Genomic DNA, 24352 nt, shown 5'->3' on the forward strand with positions numbered 1-24352 from the left:
GAAAAATAACAGGAAAGGCTTCCGGAAATCACTACACCATGCAGAGGATGAAGAAATACAGTCATCAGTTTGCAATTCACTTCTCAAAAAAAAAAAAAAAAAAAAAAAAAAAAAAAGCTCATTACTGCCTAAAGAGGCCAAATAATGAGCAAAGGTCAGCAGCACAAACTTGATAAAACTCTGAGGTCATTTGTGTCGCCTTCAATTTGTCACCAAGGCGGAATAAATCAAATCTTCGTCACGGTGACAGAAATTCAAACAAATGTGATAAAAAAAAAAAAAAAAACAGATTCAGATTTCTCTCTGTAATGTGTGTAATCTGGTGTGTGAGGTTTTGTGGTCAGGGAAGTCTCTTCTTGACTTCACATCCCAAATTTGATCCAAGGCTTTCGATTGTGTGTGTGTGTGTGTGTGGTGTGTGTGTGTGTGTGTGTGCTTGTCATATTAGCCTCACAGAGCTCGCCAGCATCTTTCCCCTCTCTCTGGCTTGAACCCTGGAGATCAAGGTCACGGAGCTACAAGGCTCAACCCAGACTAACGCCTGTGTGTTACAGCCCCCTTCAGCACCCTCCTCGCCTCCTACGGGACACACACACACACACACACACACACACACATATATATATATATATATATATATACACACACACTGACACACTGGAGTACATGTACCCAGCCGCCTTGCCCGGCTGCAGATCAGAACCAGAATGGAAATGAACACAAATAGGCAGGGAGGGGAAGTTGGGGGGGGGGGGGTGCTTTTACAATGACTGCACATATCAATTAATGGCTGGCTGATGAGCAGAGCCGGCCTGATCTGGCCTGCCCACCACCGCCCTGATCCCAGCGGACTGGGAGCCCTGGCCTCGCAGCCTGTACAGCTGGAGCCCTCTCCCCTATAATTACATGAGATGGGGATCAACTAACCACAGTCAGGCTGCCTGTCTGACTGTGGACTGCACTGTGTTGCAGATGCATATATCACAGGATGCAGGATAACTTATTTGTGTTTGAATTATGTGCTGTCCAATTGATTACACACATGTATTTTCTGTGCTGCTAGATTATGTAATTTGTGCAGCCACTTCACTGTGGGTTTGTGTGTCTTTGCGATGTCTGCTCATGGTGCTGCCTTCTTTATGCGCATTTGTTAAACAAGTGTGTGATTTTTTTTTTTTTTTCGTGCTGCTTTTTCAGTCCTTTTTTTTTTTTCTCAAAAAAATCTGATTGTGTACATGTCAACGTGCAAATAATTCACTGTGTGTCGGGCTGACAACGCGGCGGCTCCAGTCGAGTGGGTCTACTCCACGGTGAACTGAGTGGCTGACTGACTGACTGACAGCCTGGTGAAAAGAGGACTGTTTTGATGCCATCCTTTGGATGCCATGCTCTCTCTCTCTCTCTCTTTCTCTCTCTCGCTTTCTCTCTCTCCCCTGTCTCTCCCATCACTGCCTTCGGCTGAGAGACGTGTATCGCTGCGCTCAGTCGTACCCCGGCGGCCCCCGTGTGCAACGTTGACACGGGCACAGGTGGGAAAGCAACTAACAGAGGATCAACGGCGGCGGCTGCACAGCAGATTTGGAGCTCCACTTGGTCAGAAAGTTGCAGCACAAGAAAATGTCAAAATACTTATGTGCTGTATGTGTGTGTTGTTTTTTACTGTAATAAATCTCATACTGAACGTGCATCCATCTATTTGACTTAAAGTGAAGATAAATCATGCCTGTACATTTTATGAGAATACTTATTTTAATGGCAGCAGCTCTGATAATTAAATGGATAATTCATTAATGAGTGATATGTAATATCAAACACAGCCTGACCTGCGGATGAGTGCAAAAAAATGAAGCAGAATTAGGCCTAATGAATATGAAATAACTTGCTAACATAAACCACTGAGGCCTTGACACAGGCCAGTCTGCAAAGTTAGGCCTCCTCTTAAAAACACTGCGTCTCTTCCCAAATATTTTCACCCTAAAAGAATGACAACATTTCAGCTCGCGGCAGAGCAGGGAGGTGCAGTGAAAGGGCAAACAGGTCTGCGAGGCAGCCTGAACTGTCAGAGGAGCAGGGACAGTTATCCACTTGCTATTTCATCTCCAATACGGCAATGAAAGGAGCTGACAAAAAAAAAAAAAGGGTTTACGCCCAGACACTATTTCAGACATAATATCCGCCCTGTGCATACCATTAAACAATGACAGCATCTCAACTCGTACAGTACATCTATTTATCCCTTTTCCTTCCGCAATGAATCTGAGGAAGATTTTTTTTTTTTTTTTTTGCTTGTGTTTTGGCTCAAGACAACTTCAGGGGAAGGTTAGAGAAACAGTGTGAAACAATGTGACAGACATTGTTGAGTATTTTAAGACAGATGACATGTGTCTTCGCAGCCATTGTGCAGCGCTGGTAGCTTGTTGGAAGTGGCTGGATAACCCAGGTCAGATCACTCAGGGGTCAACTCCAGTTCCAAGAAAAGGTTCCTCCCCGCCCCAAGACACACGGTGAGACAGAGGCTTTAAATGGGATTACAAGCCTCATCCCTGCTGCAACATATTACAGATAATTCACTGCTGCCCCGTCATATAGACTAAGCAAAATAATATATGAGTGAGCGAGTGTGAGAGTTCAACCTGCTGGATCTTCTGATAAAACAAGGTGAAACTCCTGCAAAAATATTGACCTGTGGGCTCTGTCATTTCAGATTTGCCTGTCAGTCAACTAACTTTCTACCACCCTCTTTCTCCTTTTTAAAAAAAATCACACTCCCCACAATCAAATATGACACCAATCCCCAAAATGTCAATTTCATGGCTGCTATAACATGAGCCTTCACCCCCCCCCCCACAACCCCCATCCCCCCTCACCCCCTCCTCTACATATGACATGAACAACCCCTCTTCTGAATGCCATCATAACCGTCTCCTCAAAGCATAATGCGGGGACTTCTTATTCATAAGAGGTCGATCACTGCACAAAATGGCAGGTCTCACCGGCTCCTCTCTCTTCTTCCATCTCACAAGTTTTGACACATGGAGGCAAACGCACCGGTAACAACTAAAAAAAAAAAAAAAAAAAAACTTCAACCCCCCTCACCCACCCCCCACCTCCTCAGAACCACCACCACCACCCCCACCACCCCCCCCCCCACCCCTCCCGCATGCACTCTCTCAGCACAAGTGTCGGTAGAAAAAGTTTTCCGTGCACACTCTTCGACGGGAACACGGCTGCACTTTTCCAAAAAAAAAAAAAAAAAAAAAAAAGAGAAAAAAAAAAAAACTCTCGCAGATTTGTGTGGCAGAATCTGCGCGAGCGATATAATTTATAGCAAAGCGGTGCAGCTCGCGAGCCTTTAACGCGCATTCAGTGAAACATGCAGCGGTAAACAAAAACACGTTAGGATTTATATTTCTGCTGGAATAAATTGAGGCTTAAAAAAAAAATAGTTTATTTGGCGTTTTAGTTGCAAGGTGTCGAGCACGGCAGCTCGTGTCTTTCGGTCCCAGCTGCTTATTTTGTCACCGTGTTTTTTTTTTTTGTTGTTTTTTTTTTTTTTTTTTACGATCGTCACTCGCTACGGATAATTGCTCTGTTATTTTCTAATCATGACTGGGGAGACATCGGGGTGGCCCCCGCTGCGATGCTCCCGCACAAACAACCACAATCCTCCCCAAAAAGCTGACTTCCCATTGAGTAACACACTCCAAGCACCCCCCCCCACACGCACTCGCCCCCCCGCCCCCCCCCGGTATAAAAAAAAAAAAAAAAAAAAAAAAAAACATCACACTCATAATACTGCATGCCCCCCCAACACTTCTTACCTTTTGAATTTGGCGAAGCGCCGGCTAACTCCTGCGCGTAAACGCCGCGTTGTGAGAGATAGTGTTCATTGAATAATGAGGCATGTCCATATGATTTCACCGGATCATATTCTTTTCGGATGACGTGGGTGTTGAAAAGTGGCTTCGGACCTGTTAAATACTGTCCACTCCTCGATCCTGTCCCTTACAACTGCTCCCTGCCGCGCACCCCGACTTTCAAATGAAAAACGCTGCTTTATTACTTGTCTTTTTTTTCCTCTGTGCCCCTCTCTCTCTCTCTCTCTCTCTTCTCTCTCTCTCTCTCTCAGTCGCTGCCTGCTAAAAGTAAACGTTTGCATTGATGCCGATCCCCGGGCATCAGATCAGCATATTCCCTTCAGCTTGAACTCCCCCTATCTGGTAGGTGAAACGCATTGTAGCTACCGTTAAAAAGGAACTCCATTGTAGAGAGCGGAGCTGACTGGCTGTGGATACATACAGCCCGGGTCTTGCGGTATTCGCCGTTGACGGGGGGATAAAAAAGCAGCTGAGCCCAGCGGTGAACAGAACCTGGTTTAAAGAAATAATCCCCCCCTCCTCCTCCTCTTCTTCCTCAACGTTACATTTCCCCCCGGTACAGTGACAGGAGCAAAAAGCCGATTCCCGACCACCTAACTTTGTTTCTGACCTTGAACCTGTCCACAAACACTGCTTTATTTCAAAATGTATCCCTCTGCCTACATGAGCATTCACACACACAGGCAGCCTCGCCGCTGAAGGCACCGCGCGTTCAAAAATTGCCTTGGAAAACAGCCCCTCTGTGGAAAGACACCCAGGTCACAAATTTACTCCAAAAAAGTAGAATTCATTACCTTTTTTAAGTGAACTGTTCCGAGTGTGTATCCTCTTCTTCTCCTCGCTTTGGAAGGGGGAAAAAAAAACTCCAGGATAAATGAGTGATGCCTCCTGTGCGTCCTGAGCGTCAGTCACCGCTTAAGAGAAGTAATGAGTGATAAAAATGACGCTCATCTATCTGCACTGTAACCTTGTGGCGTATTTAATGTAAATAAGCCCCGTTGTGTTGCCAATCCCCGTGCACACAAACGCAAAGCCGCTCCTCAGAAACTCGCTTTTTGCCTGCTTTTTTTTTCTTCTCCTCACTGTATTGACGATTTATTCTTTCTGTCTGGGAGCGCAAGAGGGAATGAACATAATTATTTGAGAATATGCTATAGCAGTAATGATGCGAGCGGTCCAGTTTGTGAATGAGTGCATTTCTACACACCTCTCTGAGGATGTTTGAAAAGCAGCCACGCTGTCAGCCAAAAAAAAAAAAAAAAAAGAAGAAGAAGAAGCAAATACTTTCTTTTTTTTCTGATATTTCCAACAGGAGCTCTAAACTTGAAGTTGGCACAACTTTTTTTTTGCGATGCGTAAAAAGGAAAAAAAAAAAACATACGACCAAAAAAGACGTCCCGTATAGGCCGAAGTGTTTGTTGCAACTAAACAACCTGCCTAGCGGGATGGTTTTGATATATTACGCTTCTATAGAGGGCTGGAAGAGACTAAATAATGCAATTATAGATTCAGTGTCCCAGCGTTGACAAAAGACAGGGCTTCAATAGAGGCTTTGTTACAGGATTATATAATGATTATGGGGTAATTATGGGAACGGTTTGGTAATAATAAAAAAGTATCAAGCGCTCTCTTGCACGGGCAGCTTGTTTTCTATAATGTAAGTGCATGAGTAGAGGAGTGTGATAAGACAGACAGACAGACAGACAGACAGACGGTGCTGCTGACAGCTAGTGGCAGGATGACGGCAGACAGCCCCGATTATTCAAAATGTCGAACCGAGAGACACATTAATGCCACTGACTGAGATACTATCAGATGTGCTCAGAACCGGACATGGGCCCACAATGGAATATCTCGGGGTCATATTCATAACAGCCCCTGTGCGTAACACCCCCCACCCCTTCCCCTCATCAGCGCCCCCCCCCTTCCCCTCCAACACACACTCCCCCTCCCCTTCAAATCATCCTCTCCCTTCGCCACGCCGCTTGTGCCATGCTGCATGTGTCAGAGAGAGAGAGAGAGAGGGAGAGAGAGGCAGATACACACATGTAAATGGTCACTCTGTCAGAGAGCAACACACTCCATCTCTGGGTGACACAAATCCGCCCTTTACTGCACATGATTATGATTATTATTATTATTATTATTATTTAAGGGATTTATTGCAGCCTGTTTATAAAACTTTTTAATCAAAACTTCTATTTAGAGAAAATATTAACTCATCTTTTTTAACGGCTTTTTAAAGACATAATTATTATCAGGCATATTAAGTTATCTGTCACATTCTTTTTTTTTGTCTTTTGACTCCATTGATACTTAAATATTTATGCTTTTTAAAAGATTCTTCACAATAGTGAGTGTGAGTGTGAGTGTGTACGCACGTGCGCGTGTGTGTGTTCTGTGAGACATTAATAGATAGCCTAAATATCTGCTTTCTTCCCCTTCCCAGACAAAACATATCTTCCTCTTTAAAAGATACTCCACATTCATTATGCACTATGAAAATCTGATTCTCATGCTGCTCCTTTAAATGGTTATATGGAATTCAGTTTGATGCATATGAATTTCTTTTTTTTTTTTCTTTCTTTCTTTCTTTCTTTTTTCTTTTTTTTTTGAGCATTTTCCAAAAAAAAAAAAAAAAAAAGAAAGAAAATTCCTCCCCTAAAGAAATTAGCATAACCATTCCCCATCAATAATATTGCTATCTCTATGGGAGTGATAGCAGCAAGCAGTAGGGGTGTTCCTTTTGCCGATTCTCCATGGATCAACAGCGCGTCATCAGCTCCTTTTGAACTTGTTATAGCAAGTCAAGTGATTCTTTATCGGCTGACAGGCCTGACAATGCATCGGGGATGGGAAAGCAGGTCAAAAGGAAGTTGCCATATGGACTTAAGCATGCAAATTTCTAACAATACACAGCAGTGAGGGTTGTACTCTCACAGGCCCACCACTATATATATGTGTAAGCAGTCACGCAAAACTGTTGTCCAGCCCGCATTGTACAGGCTGACACAAATCTCACTGGCTTAAATTAATTGTTGTGCAGAGTGAGTGAGTATGAAACTAATTCCAGCTACACGGGGATAGAAGCTTTTAAGGTGATAAAAGCCACTCACGAAAAACATATACATATATTTATATTAACTACAGCACACAAATGATTTGCAGGCGTCATTTTTATGCAGATTAATGAAAGTTATTTGTATTTGCCGTTTGAATCTTTATCTGTCATTACCGGTGTTAATAAAACTCAAAGTTTAAATCCTGCAGTCTTTTAGGCTCCTGCATGAAACCCAATTATGAGAGAGCATGTTTATGATATGTTTTTATTTTATAGTACAGGATGTGAGGGACGGACATTGTAAAGATGGACAGGAGATGGTTTGGCAGTGTTTTCATTTGCTTCTGCAACAGGTGCAGCAGCATCACAATAATATCTGACACCCCTGGGTTTAGTTTTACTTCTTCATTTGCATTAAGATTTATGAAGCTTGATGACAAAAGCATGCTTTTGCATTTCAGTGTCTTTCAAATATACAGTGTTGTTGTGGTCCACGGTTTTAACCTACTGATTGTCTTTCCAGTGCACATTACATTTCATTCAGACTGAATGGAGACTGGTGAGCAAGCAGGGAGGTCAGTATATATCACAGAGACAGAAATGTGGTGCTGCACTGCATATCTGTTCAAGTGCACGGCCTGTGTTTGTGCTGAAGGGAGAGGAGGCGAGGCAGAGGGAGTGTTGGCCGGCAGTCCTGGGAGGGTCATCACTGCCTTATTACTGCCATGTTAGTGACTAGCAGCTGAAGATGGCTCTGCTCCCTGCCCCTCTGCTTGGGAGTCATCCAAGACAGCGTGCTCCAAAAAAACAGACCAGCCACTGTTCACTTCTCAGATAGATTAAGACGTTATTCCACTGCTCTGGCCGTCTCTATCTGACTCTCTGTCTCTCTTTAACCCTTCCCAGAGTCCCTTTTTTTTTTTTTTTTTTTTTTCCCCGACACACCCGCCTGCTCCTTCATGAGGCCTTATTGCTAATTTTGACTCTTAGGGAGTTAGACACAACAATCTAAGAGCACGGGTGCAACATGATAGCAGTGTTTTCATGGCGTTGTATGCGCTAGTTTAGAGGGAACTATCAAATTATATAGTTGGGGTGGGGGGGGGGTGCAGTGTGTGCATATGGCAAGTGTGGCGTGAGTCCTCCAAGTTTGCGTCTGTATAACGACTGCATCTTTAAAGCCAGATATTGTGCCCAGCTTATATTTAAATGCAAACAAGACGAGACTTTGGCTTCCCCCAGAGGAAAAGAAATGCTTTTTCTTTACTTCAAATTGAGTTTCTCAAAGTCTAATTTGTAGCAACCCTTTGATGAACAAATGTTTTCAGACTATCCTGCTTTAATGAAAAGGGAGTGAGTGCAATTTTAAACAATCTGAAAGCTCTGAACCCTCTGTGACTGTAAACTTTAAAAATTAAACTTTAGAATTTATATCAATTACACTTTCAAGTTCTGACAGGGCCTTAAATAAGAGCCAGGAGCCCGGCTGTGGAAAACGTTCACCAAACCAGATTCATTTCCACTGCAATCATCTCCTCTATTGGTGACATCAATCCTTCATGTGAGGCATTTATTTTTTCAACAAATACACACTAAACACACACTACTGTCTCAAGCTCTCTCCTGATGGCTGGGGTCAGCGAGTGTGTGTGTTTGTCAGCTCTGATTGTTAATGAAATGCTCACACAAATACAGTACAGGCAAATATTTAGAGGCCCGGCCTGGAGATTTCATCACGGACAAATCTGCGATTCTTCAGGGAGCCCTCTATTTCTTTATTCGCCCGGACAGAGAGTATACCCGAGATCAAACTTGTCCGGGCTCGATGAATGTGGAGGAGCAGGAAGTATACTGCCATTACTGATAACCAGTGTGATTTTAATTTAAATCATATGAATCGAAGTCTGCCCAGAGCAGAAATAAAATATATCTAAATGAAAACATCTGACTCTAATTGATTAAGAACAATGTTCTGCATAGTAGGTCTAGAATATCCTTGTTTTGAGACTGATTTGATTTCTTTCTCATCCATGACTAAGGGAAAAGGAACTGCTGTGTGTGTGTGTGCTGATGCACTGAGCTTCTGGGTTTCAAAAATATAAATACCCGGCCATCGTTGAACAAGCCAGAAGGTCGTTCAACAACACTGACTGCTGTTCTGAAGGTGTCCCAGACAGACTCCCCCCAAACATGTGGGTGAAAAAATATTCACGATAAAAACTGTTTTTATTCTTGTGAATTTTATATAATCACACATAATGATTACTTTGTGACCGACATGTACGTTTTGCGTTTAGTTTTGATATTAGTTACAACTGTTCATGTAGTTGCACTGCACTTCATAGACATGTCCTGTTACTTTCATTTCATATTTGACACAACAATACAAGTTTTAATGCAACTTTTTGGACATTTTTTGTGTCGTAGAAAATCCAATAAACAAATTTGGGGGACAAAAAATTATAATAATTATATATATAAATATATATATAATATATATGTAAAAAAAGACTTTATTTCCAAATCCAATAGTTTATATTTACACTATACACTAATAATTTGCTAGTGTTTTACAAAACAACCAAGGACATATATACACACACACATATATATATATATATATATATATATATATATATATATATATGCACAAACACACATATACATATGAGAGAGAGAGAGAAAGTAGAGCGGGTTGTCCACTAATCAGAAGCTCAGCGGTTCGATTCCCAACTGTCTGCCTTCAGATACTGGACCCCAAATTACCCCTGATGTGTCATCTCTGTGTGTGTGTGTGTGTGTGTGTGTGTGTGTGTGTGTGTGTGTGTGTGTGTGAGAGAGAATGTGGCTTGTAGCGTAAAGCACGTTGAGTGGTGGATAAGACTAGAGAAGCTCTATGTAAGATCAGTCCATTTACTATTTTCTGCATTTGTTAAAGATCACTGAGTAGTGGCTGAAACGTAACACTAATACTTGGGGAGCACAAACTGGGGCTGATCATTTTTGTATTCCTGAAAAATGAAACCAATCAGTGCCAGAAGTACAGCACTCAAACAGTAATCCCCCCACCCCCACCCCCCATAGTGAAATATCACTCCTCATCTTCACCATCACCATTCAACTCAGCCACAGTGAGCCTCACATCCGAACACTCTCATCCTTTGAGGGGGAATCTCAGCGTAGCTCCACATCTGACTCAACTTTTCGTCCCGTTTATCAGTCGGCCGTTGCCCTTAGATTCACAGCCAAGTCTGCTTTTCACCTCCACTCTCATGCTCTACCGCTCGCCTGTCTCCTGTCCTCTCACCTTTCCACCAGAGTCCATATTTCCTGGATAGTGTGCTATCATATTTTACTATTACCTATCAATTGGTTTCTAATCGCAGTAACGAGGCAGCTAGCTGGCTGGTGACAGAGCGCTAACGGCCTCACAGGGAACATTAAGGAGGCTGGGTTATGCTGTGGGCCGTTAACTACCTACAGGCGCTGGCTAATGGCTCCAAATGACCTCCTCAGTGGCTATTAGCACATAATTAGAACCTGCAGACCAGTGGTGACCTCCGCCGGACACACGTGATTACTCCTCTCCCCCTGCGTTCGCCCATACTCCTCTGCTCTCTCCCCTTCCTTTCCTTTCCTTTCCTTTCCCTGCTCTCATCTTTCCACTTCTTTCTTGTCCATTCCTCCTCCTCCTTGTCTCCTTTTCTCTAATGCTCTGTAGGATTACATTGACTCCCTAGTGAGAAGACTACCACTAAAATTAATCTCTTTATGGTGCCCCAATACAAAAATATTCCTCCTGTACTGTAGGTCCTGGGAAACTGCATTAGGAGAGAATGTTCATTGCTACATTCACACAAGGTCTGGTTATCGGTATAATAACATATAAAAGTGGTTTCAGCGTCAGAGAAAATGTAATTTTTTTTTTTTTAAAGCTTGCCACTGAGTGTTGGCACTTGAGGCCCTTTTTTTTTTTTTTTTTTACCTTGCTGACAATTGGCAGCACCACCTTGACCTGATTCAGCAGCACTTCCTTAAATCAGCAGATAATGTGGCTCGGCGGTGAAAAGAGAAGCTAAACGGCAGATAAAGTGCAAGGTGCCACCACACCACAAAAGCGCTCAGTCGCACTAACCTCTGTATACACTTCAGCAACAGTCTCCCGTTACCCAGAACAAAAGAGACGCTTTACTAGGTTAGTGTCAGGCTCAGGAGCAGCAGGGAAACAATGAGAAAAAAAACAAAGGAATGTGCTGATTTTTTTTTTGTGTGTGTGTGTGTATGTGTGTGTGTGTGTGTGTGAGTGAGTGAGAGGAAAAATGCAACACAGTACCAGTGCCTTAAATTATCAGTGAATTATCTCTGAGCCTGTGGGAATTATGTGGGTTATTTGTAACAAGCAGTCAAGGACAAGTGGGCCTTGTGTTACAACTATGAGATGAATACTAAACACACACACAAAAAAAAGAATTCCTGGCCAACTATCTATCTTTCCAGGCCATCTTCTACCCTTGGAAATAAGAAGCAGGTACATGTGTTCAACAATTGAGCTGCAGTTGACTGACGCTGGTGAGGACAACATGCGGCGGGGGAGAGAGAGTAAACCCCGTGACACGATAAATACAGCTGTTGTACTCTTGACCATGTCACTGGCTTGGCACAGCAGCACACTATGGTAATGCTGAGAAAACAGTAATAGTACTCAGTCGGACTGTTGTGAAAGACGTGCAGTCAAGGTCTTCGGGGGGGAAAAGCCCGGGGGGGACCTGACCGGGACCAGGACCCAAAGTGAGGCGAGGATCCAGACGTATGTGTCGCTAACCTTGCAGATCTAATAAGAGTTTTACAGGCAGCCGTGGCTGCACCTGATCTATCTGGAGCGGCACAAGAAGCTGGAAATACAACACTGACTATAAAAGTTGATACTGTGAAAATGTCAGCAAATGATCAGCAGACATGGATCCACATTAGCACTGATGTGCAGTTGTGTTTCTGGTCAGCTGATGAATCCAAGTCCAATACTCACTCCTTTTTTTTTAGCTCTGTTTTGTTCTCCTCCAACTCCTGAAGGAATGAATGGTCTGGATTTTCTAGCTACTACATGCTCCACTATGTTCAGCCAGCAACTGGCTAACTGAAGCTTTGCTATCACCAAATAGCAGACAAACTAACAGCTTGAAACAAATGCCCACTGATGCTATGAGTTTATCATGTAGAACTGTTAAACCAGAAAGAATGACGCGATGCTTAAATGGAGGAACAGCAGAGTTGAGTGATGATTCATGGGTTCATCACGTTTCATCCATTGTTAACATATAAAAAAGTCGGTCTCCTTAGTAGTATAAATAAGAGTTTCCTAATATGTGAATACAGTAATATAACTCACTACAGTTGAATAATAATAATATGCACATGTAGCATATACACCACTTCTTATAAGACACAGGCACTGCAGTTTATCACCTGTTCACAGGTAAGTTGTTTAATAGGGTATCCTTCAAATCTTGGTGTATTTCCAAAAGTTCTGGGCAAATTTTCAACTATTATTTAAGTTATTTCACAACATCCAACGGGGACACTGCAGCAGACACTACGCCACCGTCATGCCAACAGGTCCGCTTGAGGAAAACAGGAATGGACAGGCTGAAGGCAGAACACAGTCTGCACCAGTTTCTGGATTATTAAAAAAATCTACAAACACAAATGAATTGAATTACTTGAATTTAAAGTCCTCAAACCAAAGTGTGTTTTGTTGACCCACCCATCCATCCATCCATCCATCCATCCATCCATCCATCCCCATCTTCTTTGTCCCATCATACTTCCTATGGCTGCTGGAGGACTTTGTCTCTTCTACATAAATATATTTTGTTTGGGGGCACTTGCTGAAACTTCTTCTTTTATCCACTTTCTCTTGATGACATTCAATTGCCAAAACTTTACCTTTTGCTGCTGAGCCCCAAAACAGGCGACTTATAGTCTGTACAAACACATTCATATTGGATGAATTTACCTCCACTGCCGAGAGCACGCACCTGGATGACTTCTACAAGGAGCAAGCTTCTCCCACCGAGACTACATCACTGTGATCCTCCCAGGGGTGCTCTCTGCACTGTGCCCACTTGAGGCTGAAGCCTGCTACTGCAGGTGGGTGGAGTGCGGGGGTGGGAGCCTGTGTGTGAGGCCGAGCCAAGAGGTCTCCAGAGTATTCAGATATCCCAATTTCCTGTCCTGTGTCACCAGGTCTTAAGAAGCTGTTTTGGACTGTGTCATGAGTTAGACACACGCACCAGTGCACGCACACTCATAGACACACACACACACACACACACACACACACACACACAGACACACAGACATTTAACAGCAGTCCTCACTGAATTAATTTGTTTTGGTTTGCCCTCTGTCAGCAGTACTCTGGTCTTTGCTGTGGAGAGATCTCTTGACCAAAGGTCCCTCTATCTTCTCACAGGATTTCATCTTCTGAATCAGCTCACTGCTGCTATAAACTCAGTGCACTGAGGAATCACACTCTCGACACATTCTTTCTCTCTGGCACAGCATTTCACACACACACACACACACACACACACAACAGTACTCCATGCAATAATATTAAGAGAGGAATGCTGCAGCGTGGTTGATGGTAAAGATCACGGCCTCAGTGTTGGCCTGGTTATCGTGGTGGACGCACCGTGTCCAAAAATAGCCTCTGGTTTGGATGCAGTCTTGTTTTGGGGTGGGGTGGGTCGCGGGGGGGGGAGTCAGCCGAGTGTGGCGCTGCAGCCGGTCAAATGTTGGGGAAATACCAACACACTCACGACCAGGCTGATACGACGGTCACACACACACACACACATGCGACTGAAGATACGCCGACACGCAAACACCTATTCTTATGCACATACTGTACCTAAATAAGAAACATAAAAACTTGAATTCTCATGCACACGCGCACAGGGATGAGGAAAATAGTGCACAACTATAAAGGGATGAACGTGAAAGAAAGAAAGCTTTAGCCAGCAAGACAGGAGAGATACATTGGAAATTGCACTTCCATATCATCCATTTCCTGAAGATGGCTGCAAACCCCTGGACACACTTAATCAGTAAAAGGGCACACCTCCGAGTATCCATTCTTTTGTAATGGCATTACACCACACAAGTAAGATTTAGAGATCCTTTAATGTGCCAGAGTCTTCTGCATAAAAGTATATACAAAGGTTAATATTGCAATAATATGTTCCTGGAGGGCATTGCAATCATTATCTCTCTGGTGGTATCAATTAGAAGCACTTTACTGCAGGTAATGACTAAGATTCTGGTACAAAATGACATTATTATTATTATCCCCATCTATAATTTCAGAGTGGATACACAAGACATGGGGGGAAAAAAAGAGAAGCATAAGTTCAACCAAAGGTAGGCATAAAAAGTGAAAGGACTTTTACTGTTGGACTGGAGGAAGGAAACCGAGGTTGGATCTGTGTGTGTGTGTGTATGTGTGTGTGTGTGTGTGTGTGTGTGTGTGAGTGTGTGTGAGTGTGTGTGTGTGGGCATCTATGCACACATCCACATGTGCTGGAATTTTCAAAGGCCCAAATAATACACAAATTAAAACGTGCATCCTCTTATTCATGGGATGACTGTCTGTCCTAGTTTCCTCAAAGCAGCTTGTGTGTTTACATGAGCGCACGTGTGTGTGTGTGTGTGTGTGTGTGTGTGTAAGAGAGAGAGACCAAGCGAGAAAGAGAGATAAATCCGAGAAGAAAGCTTCAACAACCTGGCGACAAATATTTGCATTCCTCAAAACACGGGAGTATTGTTCTTTGCTCCTCTCTATTTATCCAAAGAGAAAGAGTGAGGTAGGAAAAAAAAAACAAAAGTTAGAAATGTCTAAAAAGATGTGTATTTGTGTGTGTTTTTGTGTTGTGACCTTTGTGCTTAGTTCCAAACATTCATAACGAGTGCTCTTCCCCTTATTGACCCCCTCATCAAAAACATGAATAATTGAGGAATAGAAAATGCTCTCAGTTGTCCTAGTGGGCATTAGACACAGAGAAGCAGACCCTCAGACTTTTGATTTAGCTGTTTTATATTTAATAAGCACACACAAGAGCCTCCGAGGCGCCTTTTTTTAGAAGAATTTAATTGGACGTCGGTGACATCCATCACGATGTTGTCATGGCGCTGACCTTTCCACGGAGGCTATTCATAACCAGGAAGTTACATGAGCCGGGTTGCTGCCTACTCCGTCACACCCACCACAGTGATGCTCTATCATTCACGCCATCCTCCAGCTGATCGACCTCAGATGTGCTCACCGACAAACAAATTTGCTCGCCATCGCTACCGATAAGATAGCGGTGGATGTCGCTTCCTGTTGTCGTTTTCACAGCAGCGTCCGACTGGGGTTGATCTCTGAACTGTGCTGGTGATGATAATTACTACACACGCTGTCGGTGGAAGCCTCCGTCTTGTGTAAGTCTACAAGCGTGGTACATAAAAGCCGAGGGAAAAGCCCTGCAAGTTAAGAAATGATTGATCCAGGACGAGATATTTGGTCAGTGTGGAAAATTCATAATAGGCCCCTAAACTATCAGCGTAAAGAAAGAACAGATAAGGGGCCTAACATAATTAAACACTACAAGATCAATTTAGGCCGAGATACGCAGCATGCCACAGCTCACAATAAAACTCTTTGCCTTAGTTTGAAGTCCTCGTAATCAAATTAATCTTGTTTATATGCAGTTATGGTCAGAAATGTTTATGGACCCTCAATTTAAAGTTACAATTCTTCAGTTTCGGTGGATCTGCCGACACCTGTGATCGCATCTTAACATACGGTATCAGGACCGACGTGACCACTGGCGGCAGGAAACACGCCTTGAGCAGCTAAATATAAAAAAAAAGAAAACAGATAAGACTAAAGAATGGTTTTTGAGACTGGCTGTTGACCACCTTGTGCTGATTTTGTCCTCATAGTTATTCCACCACTAACAATTAAAACTAAAATACACTGCAGATAGATGGAATAGAAATTGAAGAAAAAATGGAAATACTTCATCAAAAAAGTGGCTTAGAATAATGAAACAATAAAAGCTGCATTATTTGATTTGCTCTTGTTTTTTAGCAAGTCAACAACCTGTGCACACAGCACTGACACACTGTATTATAATATCATAAAATTGATATCAGCATAATGCCTACTTAAAGGGGCTGTTTGTAAGTTTTCTCTTGTCAGGAGCAGGTGGTGGTGATTGTTTACAAGATAAGAGGTTATAATACGTCCTCTGAGCAGCGCTACGTCTTCAGGGGAGATCAGAGGCTACAGTCAGTCTCTATACAGAAAGTGACGAGACAGGCTAGCCGGTTAGCGTGCTAACTTCAGTAGAAGAAAAGACGTGATAGAGACAAGAGTTAACATTGGTGTTGCTCTACACCTCTGGATACAGCTGTTGGCGAGTAAAGGAATGAACTGTGATGCTTAACTCTTAACATTCTTCTTCTGGACCGGTGAGTAAACAGCTGTTAATGCTAACGCTAGCTGTGTATCAATAGCAAAACTTACAAATGCTGTAGCTCCTTCAAACACCCAGCAGACACAGAGCAACATGAGCTGTGCATGTAGAACCTAAGTGTAATATTCAGTCTCCTTTTAGCCTTGGTTTGGTCTCTACCCATTCCTGAGGGAAGTATCTGGACTGTCAGACTGGACAGATGTAGCGTCTGCTTGAAGAACAGATAAAAAGAGCTGAAAGACACGAAACTGCACAGTCAGATACAAATTCACTGTGCATTTGTCATTTGATCCAATAATTAATTAAACTTTTATGCAAACATATTGGTTGGTGCAGCTGTAAGATTCAAATTCTTGCGTACTTCAAACTGCATCTGCATTTTCAAGACAGCTTCAGATCACCAGGAAAAAAAAAAAAAAAAAAAAAAAAAACGTCACAGCTGGACTCTGGCCGCTGACGAACCCTTCATGACAGAATTCAGCAGGCTTAGAGGATTTGATCTGAAAAACCTCCAGCCAGCAGGTTTGTTTCCTTTGAATTAGTCAGCAGGTGACATCGGCCAATCAGAGCACAGTATTGTGGCTGTTCTATACTCAAATGCACTGAACAAATATCCTTTTAACTACACTGCAGGGGTCGGATAATTTAATAAACAAAAAAGGGATTTTGAAATGAGTCATCATTGCAAACTCTGCAACTAATGTGAATTATCCAAGGTTGCACATCATCATTCCCCAGTCCACTGTATATTTACACTGTAAGTCTGTCATACCTGTGTCGGTTGGTTTCAACTTCCTCTTCATCTAAGCAGTTTTTTCCTGTGTTTTGACACTGCTGACATACAGAGGCTTCAGAAAGTATTCAGACCCCTTCCCCTTTGTGTGTTGTAGATTTTGTTTTAAATAATTAAGATCTCCAGTTTTGCTCATCAAACTGTAAACTCAATAACCCACAATGACAAAGTGAAAACATGGTTTTGGAAATTTTTGCAAATTTTTTAAATGACTTAAGTATTCAGACCCTTTTCTGTGTACTTCAAATTGATGGTCTGGTGCATCATCTTTGCTTTAATTACCTGCAGCAAGGAGGTTATGTTTGTGTGTCTGTTTTTCTTTTTCTTTTTTTTTTTTGCTTGTTTTGTCAGACGGATTACTCAAAAAGAACTGAACCAATTTGCACCAAACTTTTTTCAGGGCTGGGACATGAACCAGGGACGAACCCTTTAAATTTTGGTGCGGATCCAGGAATTTTTTTTTTTTATAATTTTCTGTAACATTGTGAGATAAGGCAATTTAAGAGACAATAATAAGTGGATCTTGATGTGAAAAATCAGGCAGATCTATGGTGTTGAGATCTATGAGTTTGTACAGTTTGGTGGGATTCTCTGGCCCTGGTAGAGGTATGCACTCTACACATTGGTATCTTAGTCATCCTTGAGATAAGTCTAGAACCTGACTGGAGTCATACATGAAGAACATACTTCTGATTCAGATGTACTGCGCGCTATAGAGTACAGAGAATACGCCAACAGTAACTAAATGTGTCTGGTTGCCTATTCAAGAACAAATCATGCTTTCAAAGTCAAACCACAGCTACAAGGAGAGGACACAACACTACGTCACAAACGCCTCATTCAGAGCTGATTGGTTTCAATTAACTCGTTTTGGTAATTATAGAAATGCTAAACATGGCGTGGGAAAGTGAATCAGAAACAAAGGCACCTGGACGCCGACCATCTCTTAGAAAGACGATGTGCCTCCAGGTACAACCAAAGAAAATCCTCAGTAAGCAAGACGCGTTAGTTCAGTGGTTAGCTTTGCAGCAACACAGCGATGGACTGTGAGTCTGTCATGTTTAACCAAGAAACAACAACAGAAAATAGAAAGTTATAATCTGAAGTGGCTCCTATATTAGCCGAGATGAATCTAAAGTTAATACGAACAGGGGCGAGGTTATAGCACCTTCCTAAATGGCACCGCAGCGCACCACGGCACAGCGGAGCCCGGAGGCAATAGGCAGAAACATAAGAGAAATGGAAAGACTGAGCAATTCACCCAAAGGGATTAGATTTTAAATAGATATCAGCTCATATATGATTCCCTCTTTCTTTCTCTCGTCTGTAAGTGGGTGTAATTTGGAGTGCATAATGAAGGAAAAAAGGAGCTATAGGTTAATCTCATTGACCTCCACACTCTGGGGACGACGGGTTATAGTTAGGAGATATATACCCGTCTCCCCTGCCAGCTAGCTCGGCCTGCCCTCAGAGAGGTAATGAAAGTTGTGAAAGTGACTCGGTGCACGAGGGGGAGTGGGAGCAAACGTGAGCGCGAGGAGGAGGGAAAAAAAATAATAAAATAACAGGGAACCTGAGGAAAGCGGGCCTTGCTTTGTTAGCCTTATTAGAGGGAAAGAAAGACAGCGGTTTAAGTGTTATATGGTGTAATGAACATCCACACTAAAGCAGAATTTACATAATGATCCTGGATAAGATATGTGACTGCAGTTAGCAACAGTCTGAGGCCGATCCATGCACAGCAAATATGACTGGCAATGTGAGCAGCGGTAGAATCCAACTCCATTTTTACAGGTTTTATACAGTTTAATTTCCTTTGGACAATAATTGAAGTAATTCTTTAAACACCTTTCCATACTGAAGGCTTCAGTATGATTCATTTTCTGGAACCCCTTTCCAACAGGAGAATCAGGTATGCGAAGATATGAAAGTAAACAGTTTTAACTCACTCATTCTTCACACAGGTGTGTGTTAAGTTACCTCTATTTGTACAAGTAAAACAGTAATGGAGGCAGTCAGGAGGACAGCAGACTCTCTGTACCACTTTCAAGTGTGGTCATTCAGAAAAGGGCATCAGCACTTTTACTGTTAAGTAAGAGGTTCAGAATAAAAAGTGAAGTATCATGGGCATCGGGTCAGGATGCATGGAAAGGAAAAGGCCATGAAACATCAACCCTCTGACAACTCTCAAATAACTGTGTTTTAAACATGAAGGAGAAAACAGACATGGACTGCTGCTTCTGAAATGAAACAAATAGAGATTAAAGATTAAACTAAGAAAAAATCAAAGTAGTCTCATACGTACTCCCCTTAAAGAAATAACGATTAAAAAAAAAGTTTTGGAGACAAAGTATAAGAATTAAATAGTAACATAAACTTCTTACCAGAACTGCCACCCTATGCAAAAGGTTAAAAAGAATGAATGAACGAATAAGTTATTTAAAGTGAGATCTTTAAATAACCTTGTAGTGACCAGGTGAAGGAAAGGAAAGGAAGTGAGGTAGGTGAAGAAGGGAAGATAAAATAGGATCTTTACCACATTTACCTTTAGTATAATTTTTTTCAAGCATACTGAGGCTTTAACCCCCATGAAAATGTGGCTCTGAGCTATTTCTCTACAGCAAAATCTTCATGACTTACTGTTGGCATTATTCTTTTTTTATTAGGAATCTAACACTCACAATTTCACTTCTACACTTCTACTTCAGAACTGTGTGGTAAATCTTCATTGGTACATCGAAGCATGTGACATCATATTCTTTACAACTGAGCCTCCACTTCCAAACAGTGAAAAGAGAAATCTCTGATGTTAAATAACCAAAAACTGTTTTAGCTCTGGTAGAAAACGTTGTGTTCATACAGGACCCCATCAGTCATCATAAGAAGATGACAGAGAAAATACATTTTCAGGGCTATAAGTGCAGAGAGCTTTTCAGATTTTAGAAGATTTTAGAAACCTCTCATTTACAAACATATTCAGACCCTTTACTGTGTCACTCCAAATTGTGATCAGGTGCTTCCTGTTTGCTTTAATTACCCTTGAGATGTGTCCAGAACGTGACTGGAGTCCACCTGTGGCAAAGTGAATTGATTGGACATAGTTTAGAAAGGCAAACACCTGTGTATATAAAGGTGCCACAATTCACACTGTATGTCAGGACAAATCCTAAACCATTAAGTCCGAGGAACTCTCTGTAGACCTCCATGATAAGATTGTGGCGAGGCATAGATCAGGGAAAGGGTACAAACCCGTTTCAGAATCTTTGAGTCTTCCAACAGCTCCCTAGAAAGGCTTTGGTCAAGGAGTTGACCAAGAACCCAATGGTCACTCTAACAAAGGTTCAGAGGTCCTCTGCAGAGATGGGAGAACCTGCTAGAGGGACGGCCATCTCAGATCTCTCCATCAATCAGGCCTTTACAGTGGAATGGTTAGACACACGCCACTTGGAGTAAAAGACAAATGACAAGCCACTTGGTGGACTCTGAGAGCATGAGGAAAAAGGGGGGGGGGGGCTTCTCTGGGACAGGGACTGAGAGACTGGTCAGAACTAAGGGAACAATGGGAAGGATGGAGGCAGCCAAGACAGAGAGGTCCTTGAAGAAAACCTACTCCAGAGTGAACACGACCTGAGACACACAGACGCTTCCCATCCATGGACATTGAGAGGATCTGAGTATGAAAGCTTATAGAGAATTACACAAAAAGACCCGAACCTGTTATTGCTACCAGAGGGGCTTCTACAAATTACTGAATTAACGGAACATCATATATTTCAGTTTTTGATTTTAATACATTTGAAAAAATTTGACCTCGAAGGAGAGGTCGATATGTGTCTGTTTGGTTTTTACCAAGCGACAACCTCCTGCAAAACTGCAGTTCCTCTAATGACCACTAGAGTCTGGCTCCAACAGGGACTCCCATAGACTCCCATGTTGAAATGTCCAACTTTACAGCAGTAATAAACATGTTTACAGCCTGGAACAAAAAACAGTTTTGGTCTCTATAGATAATTTCCTCCTTCATGATACCTGTTTATATAAGTCACCTGTTGACATTTTATGTTATGTTTTATTTTATTTATTATGTTATGCATAATTGAGGGCAAGCCACATTGAGTGACAGGCGGGCGTCTTCACAGTTGGCTAGCTGCTAGCTGTCTGTGAAAATATCAACAAATAATGTCTTACTGTTAATTGACGTGAATGCGAGGAAGTCTCTGCTCCTGTATTTTTGGGTTAGTGATATTCTAGTATTATTTCATTTAATCAACAGATATCGGTGTCCACACTCATGATAGCTAACAAACTAGCTATTATGTCATCAACTGTATTAGCCATGGGTCAGCCTTCGAGCAAGACGGCCATCGGTTTTAAGGAGCGTATGCTTCCCACTATCATTAAACCAACATGCAACAAAGTCTCGGCTCCATACACGCCCCATCTCTTTGCCCATTTTTGGATGAGGTGGAGTCAGGCGCTGCAAAGATGGCGACAGCATATCTTGACATGGTGGCATCAAGACAATACGTGGGCTGCCACAGAGTAGAAAAATTCCAGAAAATAATAGAAGCAGTTGTTTTGTCGTATGTCATACGCCATTTAAGTGTACTGCCTTTGAAATTTGGGTTTTCCCAAAATTAAATGTTTGAATGACGGGGAGCAAATATTTGTCAGCTGTACAGACACTTTAGTCAAAGTTGGACACTGTCAGAGGAATATTAGAAAATCATCCACATAAAGAACTCCACATCCAGACAGAAGTGTGCTGAACCGAACAGTCGTCAGCCAGGTGCACACCGTCTTACTGCCCTCAAACCAGAAACCTTAATGTTATTTTTAATCTGATAACTTTGGTCCCCAGTCTCAAGTGCTCCAGAGTGATAAAATCACAGGTTAAAGATTTGGATCTCCAGTTTCTCTGCCCTGGAGAGAAGTGTCCTTTTCAAAGAATATTACATTACTGGGGAAGATTTGGTGTATATTACACACGTCCTTAAGACAATAAAGTCAATCCTTTGTCCTGTGTGGAGACATAACGCCCTCTCTCCCTTTCTAAGACTTGATGATGATTGCGCATGTGTATGTTAATTATGGGTCATGTAGCAGGCTTGTGCACGTGTATCTTCTTGACATGCAATTTGTATGTGTGTGTAGAATTCCCTTTATGATAGTATATAGAGTAAATGTACTGTATAAATGAGTAGGTGTTTGTCAGCTGTGTGTGTGTGTGTGTGTGTGTGTGTGTGTGTGTGTGTGTGTGTGTGAGATCGAGGTCAGGGTGGGTCACCCTGTCCCCTCAGTTCAGCAGATAACCTGCTCTGCTCCGCTCTGTCTGACTCTGTAACTATATCTGTCCTTAACCTCCCACAGAAATAAATGAAAGCTCCGCTGCTGCTGCTCCCACTACATAAAGGGGAGGCATGCCTCACATAATCGTTTGGGACTGGGACAAACTTGGTCCATTGATATGTTCTACTGTGTATTTATTACGTCTATGGCAATATAAGGCAGGGCCGAGTGAGATATCAGCTTACCCAGAGAGCTGTGAGAGAGAGAGAGTTTAAGATAAAGGATATTTAATATCCAGTGCACATCGGCAGGGGCCTAAGCCTCTAATAGCACTTGGGGTTTCTGAGCAGGTAATGCCTTCATCTTTGTCTAAACACACTTTTATGGACTTTAACTGTAATAATATAAAGAGAGAGGGGGTCACAGATAAATATAGCGTAATGGCTCAAAGCTGAAGATTAGCCATGTATCCTGTCTAGGGGATAATGCTTCAAGGCAGTTCCTCCAAAAGGTGTTATCTCCTACGAAGAAAGATGAGAGAGGAAGAAGCACACGCGCACACACACACACACCCAGACACATATATTTAATAATAACCTCCTCTTCTTTCCTGTCTCTTTTTCCCGCCTTTCTTTTAACAGCGCTTTGCATTTTGTCACATTGCATTAGAATCAATGGCAGCGGCGTTCAGTGTGTAATGAATCTGTGAAGCCAATGTACATGTACATGACTGGCAACAAACATTACCAGGGCACATCCCGTGTTCGAGGACACATTACCTCCGCTTATTTTGTGTCTAAATGTTAATGAGCATCCACATGATAACCTATATCATATACTGTAGATGTGAACATGAATCTAAGAAACTAAAGCAGAAGCAAATGTGCGCATGTTCACGCAAGAACAACAGGAGCACTTAAAGGCCATTTAGTGATTTTTTTCTTTTTTCTTTTTTCAAATCATGATCAATCAGGTGGCCTCTTCATCCATTAAAGAGGAGGGGGAATCAAACAACCGCTACATAGTCATCTGGAAGCATGAGTGAGGAAAAAGAATAGTGTTGTTGTCCTAATTATGCACCGGGGTGATACATTATTTACCAAACCAACATACATCAGCAGGGCTGGATATGAGTAAAATTATTTATGATAAGATCCTCCCTTTTCTCTCCTGCCTTTTCTTCCTCTCTATGTCCTCCATTTTTACCCCCCCCCCCCCCCCCCCCCTTAAATCAAACTTCAATAAAATGTGCCACCCCTATTCATTTTGCATGAGGCCTCACTGAAAAACATCCAGGACGGCAAGATCTGTTATTCAAAAATTCTTCAGTCGGTGCAGGGTCAAAACAACAAAACAGTAGCAAGGAGGAAGCAGCAGACAGTGTAACTCTATAACTCACCTTGGGCTACTGCAGCAGCCTCACAGAGAGTGAGTCAGACAGGGAGGGAGAGGAAAGGTTGGCATGTGAAAGACAACCCGCCACCCAAAAGAGACCACCCTGCCCAGATAAAAAAGCATTCATTACAGCAGAGCAAACCTAGATTTCCTTCTGGGGTCCCATGACCCTCCTTCCTCCCTCCCACCACCAACTCAGCCTGATAAGCTAAATTTCTATTTCTATTTTTTTTTTCTTTTTTTCACCTGTCCACTAGTCTTTCACAGATCCAGTGCTGTGACCGCAGGATGGATGGATCTCGGGACTGCAGTGAAGCAGGTCTAAGTGCTTGATTAGATTTGTAAACTCTACAGCCAAAGCCGCACCAGCAAAGTTGTATTTATTCTAGGCCTTTAATGACATAACTCGAGGCGG

The 24352-nt window shown here is 42.4% G+C and overlaps 1 protein-coding gene across 6 annotated transcripts in view; it reads right to left on the reverse strand.

Moving 5' to 3' along the window:
* Positions 1-24352, reverse strand: part of znf536 (zinc finger protein 536) — a 278944-nt gene that overhangs the window by 236217 nt on the left and 18375 nt on the right. For 2 of the 6 annotated variants that reach the window (XM_056405098.1, XM_056404841.1), the window contains exon 1: positions 4673-5273. The exons of 1 other annotated variant lie outside the window; for it this stretch is intronic. The gene's annotated coding sequence lies outside the window, so the exon portion shown is untranslated. Of the gene's footprint in view, positions 1-3821; positions 4585-4672; positions 5274-24352 lie in introns of those variants that run through there. 3 more of the 6 variants (XM_056405020.1, XM_056404754.1, XM_056405263.1) reach the window with 2 other exon arrangements.

Source organism: Seriola aureovittata, chromosome 1 (genome assembly GCF_021018895.1).
Source record: "Seriola aureovittata isolate HTS-2021-v1 ecotype China chromosome 1, ASM2101889v1, whole genome shotgun sequence".
Classification (NCBI taxonomy): Eukaryota; Metazoa; Chordata; class Actinopteri; order Carangiformes; family Carangidae; genus Seriola; species Seriola aureovittata.